The sequence below is a fragment of the Pogona vitticeps genome, chromosome 2 (assembly GCF_051106095.1).
Source record: "Pogona vitticeps strain Pit_001003342236 chromosome 2, PviZW2.1, whole genome shotgun sequence".
NCBI classification, from domain to species: Eukaryota; Metazoa; Chordata; class Lepidosauria; order Squamata; family Agamidae; genus Pogona; species Pogona vitticeps.
In genome coordinates this window covers 38,243,622-38,250,747 of record NC_135784.1, presented here as the reverse complement: position 1 = coordinate 38,250,747, position 7,126 = coordinate 38,243,622, and positions in this window count along the sequence as shown.

The following is a 7,126-nucleotide window of genomic DNA, read 5'->3' as shown; positions in this document are numbered from 1 at the left end:
CTGGTTTTATAAAGACTGATTTGGAATTCATCACACATATATCCTCACAGCTAGGTACTGGAGTGAATGCCCCTGTGTCTGTAGCTAGTATCAGCTTTCATCACAGCCTTGGTTGTCAGGAGGCCCACTAGGTGGTTGATTCCACCACAAGGGGGAGTGCCTGCTTGACTGTAAGACGTCTCTTTCCTTGGGAAAAAAAATGACAAAACAGAGCTCACTTTGAAACATTTTAGTTCATCTTTGCCAGCAGCTGTCAAATGAAACAAAAGAGAAGTCTCTAAACAACACTACATATTTGTCATATGGTTTGAAATCAAGAGACACAAGAGTTTGTAGGAGTGATAAACACAGAAGTTGCATAATGTCACTAAAGCTTAGCTATATTACATTAGATTAACTTTAAGACAAAATCCAAAATATAAAGAAGGCACCTTTAATAAGACTAACTGTAGAGTTATAGTGGGGACGTGGTGGCGCTGTGGATTAAACCGTAGAAGCCTCTGCGCTGCAAGGTCGGAAGCCGAGTAGTCGTAAGATTGAATCCACATGACGGAGTGGGCTCCCATCGCTTGCCTCAGCTCCTGCCAACCTAGCCGTTCGAAAGGATGTAAAAATGCGAGTAGATAAATGGGTACCACTATGGTGGGAAGGTAAGGTGTTCTATGTCTAGTCGTGCTGGCCACATGACAATGGAAAATTGTCTTCGGACAAACACTGGCTCTATGGCTTGGAAACGGGGATCAGCACCGCCCCCTAGTTCTTCGAGTACTCTTATGGCATTGATCTTTTTGTCTAGCTTCATTCATGTGACTCTCCTGATGTTGGACTGTAGTCCTCATCAATCGTAACTACAATAACTAGCGGTGTGGGTTAATGTATGTACGCATGTATGCATGTATGCATGCATGCATGTATTATCTATCTATCTATCTATCTATCTATCTATCTATCTATCTATCTATCTATCTATCTATCTATCTATCTATCTATCTATCTATCTATCTATCTATCTATCTATCTATCTATCTATCTATCTATCTATCTATCTATCTATCTATTTTTACCCTGCCTTTCTCCTTAAAAAGTAAGCAAGGTGGCTTGCATAATTAAACAACAGTATTTAACACTAACAATTGTTAGTATACAAATGCAAACGGATCAAACAAATACCATATGAAAAAAAAAATTGGCAGCACCAAAACACATTCATAGCTGTAAGTTCAAACAGAATGTGGGACATGGAATTCAGCAGCATTCAGAAGGATGCAAGTTGCTTGTCCCAAGTTAAGGCAACACATTATAAATGGCCTCTGAAGAATAAGAGCACCACTAAAGCTCATTGCAAATAAAACGTAGTAAATATTTAAGATGCTCAAGGCTCTGCGCTTTCCATCTTACAACCAAACCAAATTCCTCAGTTGTGGTCTATGGAAAGGTATTCCTCTGTGTTTTTATCTAGCAGAGTCAGGGTCTATGAGACCAATTCCTAGGGATGCTCGTCAAGGAGACCTGGGTGACACGCAATCATATCCTATATGATGGACGTTATGAGCATAGTGTTGGAACTCCAGTAGTTGGAGAGCACCCCGAACAACTTCTGAGACATGAATTTTGTAAGCTTGCTGCAGCATCCTCACTTCTATCCCGTTCATAATATACTGCATTTTATTTCATCAAATTTATGGACAAAAAGAGAAAATATTTCCTTATATTTTGTCAGCTGTGCAGATCAGCAGGCAATAGCCGATTTTTATCATCTTGCTGTGAAAAACTTTCACCTGCTGACTTTTTTTCTTTTACGTCAAAGGCAAAAGGGCAGGCCGCTTTTCCTGTATAGTTATCTGATCTAATTGGAAAACGGGTGTATAAATGCTAAGTAGAAAATTATTATGTTTGTGGAAAAGTTGCAGAGTGATACGGGGCAAACCAGAACTTAAATTATTGGTCAGTCATAATCTTCCTGGTTAGTCCATGGGTCAGTGCTAACCCAAGGCATTTTAATGTTTTTACTTCAGAATTGTGGTGACCTTAGGAATTCGTCGTTTAGTCGTTTAGTCATGTCCGACTCTTCGTGACCCCATGAACCAGAGCACGCCAGGCCCTCCTATCCTCCACTGCCTCCCGTAGTTGTGTCAATTTCATCTTGGTTGCTTCGCAGACACTGTCCAGCCATCTCATCCTCTGTCATCCCCTTCTCCTCTTGCCGTCACACTTTCCTAACATCAAGGTCTTTTCCAAGGAGTCTTCTCTTCTCATGAGATGGCCAAAGTACTGGAGCCTCAGCTTCAGGATCTGTCCTTCCAGTGAGCACTCAGGGTTGATTTCCTTTAGAATTGATAGGTTTGTTCTCCTTGCAGTCCAGGGGACTCTCAAGAGCCTCCTCCAGCACCACAATTCAAAGGCATCAATTCTTCGGCGGTCTGCTTTCTTTATGGTCCAGCTCTCACTTCCATACGTCACAACAGGAAAAACCATAGTTTTGGCTATTCGGACTTTTGTTGGCAAGGTGATGTCTCTGCTTTTTAAGATGCTGTCAAGGTTTGCCATCACTTTCCTCCCAAGAAACAGGCATCTTTTAATTTCGTGGCTGCTGTCTCCATCTGCAGTGATCATCGAGCCCAAGAAAGTAAAATCTGTCACTGCCTCCATATCTTCCCCTTCTATTTCCCAGGAGGTGATGGGATCAGTGGCCATTATCTTAGTTTTTTTGATGTTGAGTTTCAGGCCATTTTTTGCACTCTCCTCTTTCACCCTCATTACAAGGTTCTTTAATTCCTCCTCACTTTCCGCCATCCGAGTGGTATCATCTGCATATCGGAGGTTGTTGATATTTCTTCCGGCAATCTTAATTCCGGTTTGGGATTCCTCCAGTCCAGCCTTCCGCATGATGTATTCTGCATATAAGTTAAATAAGCCGGGGGACAATATACAGCCTTGTCGTACTCCTTTCTCAATTTTCCTTTCCCAATTCTGAACCAAGACCTTAGGAATTAATGGCCTCCAAAATGTCCCATCAGGAACAGCCCAGCTAAGACCTTATGAACTAAAGCAATGGCTTCTTTAACAGAGTTAATCAATCCCATATTAGTTCTTCCTTTTCCCCCTACTGCTTTCCACTTTTCCTGTTGGAATATTGTCTACTCCTGTGTGTTTTCACAATACATCCAAAGTACAAGAGCATCTGAATAGTTTTCTTATCCTCTATTGAAAGTTGAGCCTTGGTTTTGATCTTGAACCATCTATTTGTCTTTTTAGCAGTCCATGGTGTCTCTGAAGCTGTCTTCCAGCACCAGATTTCTGATGAGGTTCCCTCTCCCATCATTCCTCTTTACTGTCCAGCTTTGACTTCTGTACCTAGTAATCAGAAATATCAGAGTACAGATGATATTGCCTATGGTCACCAACAAAACATTCTACTCTTTTTAGTTCCTTTATAGCTGCACTTTCAAGCCTCAAGTGTTCTAATTTCTTTACTCTACTTCCTTTGGATTGATGATTGAACTGACATATAGAAACTCTTTAACGATTTCTGTTTCTTCATTGTCAGGTTGAAAGATGTTATTCTTCTTTAATAATGATTTTGACCTCTTAATATTCAGCTGTAAACCTGATTTTGCAGTTTCTTCAACTATTTCAAGCTGTTGCTATTTTCTAATAGTACCATGGTATCATCTGCATATCTTCAATGCCCCCCACTCTTCTTTCACCTATGTCGAATCCGGCTTTGTACATATATCATATGTTCTGTGTATAAATTGTACAGGTAAGGGGATAAACTGCATGTTGGTGTATTTGAAACTGTTTTGTTACTCCATATTCTGTCCCAACAATAGGTTCTTGTCCAGAGAATGGATTATGCATCTAGACAATCAAATGGCATACCCCATTTCTTTTCAAATGATCTATAGTTTCTCACGATCCATAGCTTTTCATGATCTACACAGTCAAAGGCTGTGCATTAATCTATAAATCTCAAGATGATTTTGTTCTGAAATGTTTTGGTAAGCTGCAATAAGCAAGCTGTTTTTACAGTATAATCTCTAATGCTTCTTTTCTGAATCAGTTTTAAATGTCTGGCATTTTTCTGTCTCCATACAGGGCACTTTTGCTTATATGAGAAGTAATGTGATGGTCTCGCAGTTACTAAAATCTTTTTGTTACCTTTCTTTGGAATGGAATGTATGTGAAACTTTTCCCAGTATGTGGTCCACTGTTTTATTTGTTATATTGTTTGCAAATTCTATTAAAGATTTTGATAGGTTCAGTATTTGTAGCTTGAAATTGTTACTGTCTGCAATTAAGCTGGTTGAGCTTAGTGTTGCAGATTTGTTCTTATTTATATATTTAGAATATTTTTATTCCTTTCTTCTTTAAAAGGACTCAGGGTGGCTTAAATAAATAAAAAGACAACATTTAAAAGTTAAAAACAACAAGTATAGTAACATTTTAAAAAGTAAACAAATATATTAAAATGGTGAATAAAATCAATACCAAAACACATTTAAAAGCAATAAGATCACAATCTTTAAATTCTTCAGGAATTTTATTTAAATTATCTTTCAGAACTATGATTGTTTTATTGATTTTCAGCTTTCCTTTGATTTTTTTATATTGACAGTTCATGCTACAGTATATACCTTAATGTGCATCTGATCTTTTTTTGGCAAGGGGAACAGTGCTTCTCCTTGTTCTGTTTCCAATTATGTAACATTTGGATTTCTTTTTTGGTGACATCCACATCTATACTCGTCTGTTTGCAATAAACAAATTGTTCGCTTTACAGAATAGGACTTCTTATATTCTTATCCCCCGAGATAAATCCCCAATGATGCCCTTCAAACTTCAAATTCCTACCTTCCTTCCTCTTTCCTGTACTTATTTAGGAATAAATGTTGTTAAATGTGGTGTTTTTTTCTCCCGAGTAGCCAGAAACAGGATTACTCTGGATATTGATCTATCTTTGTCCCTGTCGATCTGTTGATCTTTCTCTTCATCATGCACATACAAATATACAGACACACAGAGAGAGAGAGAGTAAACTGGCTGTACGTTAAGGAGCATAAAACCCTGAGATAGTGAAGGGAAAAAAAGACAGGAGAAGAAAAGAAAGGAGAAACAGTAAGACCAGAAGAAAGGAGGAGGGGACAGAAAGGAAGAGTAAGAGGATTTTTTTTTAAAAGCAAGAAATATGAAAAAAATAAAGAGTAAGGAACAGTAGAAAGGTAAATATACAGGAAGCAAGAAAAGCGCCTGCTGAAGAAAGCAGACAAAAGAAAAGAAAAATGCAAAAAGTAAACAAAGGCTTTCTATTCCACTGATGTACAAACAAGACGTACAACAGCCAGGATCTTGCTGGCAACGGCATTATCTGCTTCTACTCTGCTGCCTCTGCCTTTCTCCTTTTGGGAGACGTGAGGTTCCTTGCAGCACATCCAAGTCATAGCACTGACCACCAGCTTGGATGGAGCAGGGTGTCACTGCCCACGAAAGAGGCCACATTCCTGTTGTTCCTCTAATGTGCTTCCACAGCTCAGTGGTTCTCTTTGCTTACTGGTCGGCTTGGTCCTGCCTTGGGACATGCCTTGTTGTAGCTGCTGGAGTATTATGAAGATGAAATGAGATGGTCAATGGTACTCTAAGGTCTTTAGAGGAAGGATGGAGTGCCATGTTCTGTCTCTACATCTCTCACACTCTAGAATCATCGGGGCCCAAAGCAGCCCCTATCTTTTCAACAGATAAATAAATAAAACAGAGATTTAAGGTTTCAATATATTCTTGAAGGCTTTCACGAATTTTTACCCCAATGCAGGGGGTGGAAGGAGAAGAATCAGCTCAAAGATTTTGAACTGTATTCCCTTCTGTATTCTTTCAGTCATCTTAGGTCTTTGCTGTATTTTCTGCGTGACTCATTTTCTCTAAAACCATTGTCGCATGATATAAATGTGGTTCCAGAGGTATTTTTGCGGCAGTGAAACAACATCTCCCATCGGCGGATGTTGGCTGGACTTACTGCTAAAAAGTCATCAAAGAGCCACGCCACCCCTCCCCCTCCCTGCTGCTGATTCCCGGTGGGGGGGGGGCTGTGCCTCGAACAGCTGAAATGAAGTGAAAGAGCTTACAAGTGTTGTGTTTGAAGGTCCCAAGGATTGTGCGGCTGGGAGCCAGCTGAATGGAAGCCAAGGCAATCAACCACTCTGTTTTACAGAAAAAGCAAAAGGCGGTGTGTGTGTGTGTGTGTGTGTGTGTGTGTGTGTGTGTGTGTGTGTGAGAGAGAGAGAGAGAGAGAGAGAGAGAGAGAGAGAGAGAGGCTGGGGAGAGAAATGACAGTGGGTCATTTGGCACCAAAACAAGGAATATCAATGACCAGGTTAACAATGTTAGAGACAATTTGATATGAGAGAGTGAGATCTTTAAACGAATCAGGAGATAGCCGATGTGCCATAAGGGAGCTGTAGAGTTAGTTCTGCATCTCGGCAGTGCTTATTGCATATGCTCGACAAGCCTGCTGGACTGACAAATCCTACCTGTCCAGATCACAGGCTTCAGGCTGTAATCCTGTGCCTGCTCAATGTGATAATCAGCCCCACTGAACGAAAGCTGAGGAAAACTACCTATATAAGGAGAAGGGATGCAATGATTGTGGCCATCTGTGGTTCAAGCAGAGGGAGACATAAGCTTGAAAAGGTGGGGCTCCCCCCAAAGTGGAAAAAAAAAACAACAACCCACAGACACCCATGGTAATGACATAATTGAATCCCACTAGCTTGTATCCCAGTGACTGAAATCCTACGTCTCGCACTGTCATCTTATCATTCTTCAGTTACGGACAGTTTTGGCATTAAAACTTCAACCTTTTTCAATACAACGTTCCAAATTCTACCTTGATCTCCATGGGTCATGTTTAAAATAGATATGCAGGTACTGTACTGCTGAAGTGGATTCCTCTGCATATTTGCTCAAAGGCAATGGGCTTCCCCCAAGTAAGGCCCATGTGCTGAAAACACTCCAAGTCGCTACAAGGGACAGGAGACTATTTGGTCCTTGTATGCATGTGTCCATCAACAGAACTAAGAGGAGGCCATTTTCCTCACTCACGTTCCAGTTGGCAGGCCTGCCCAATGCTTCC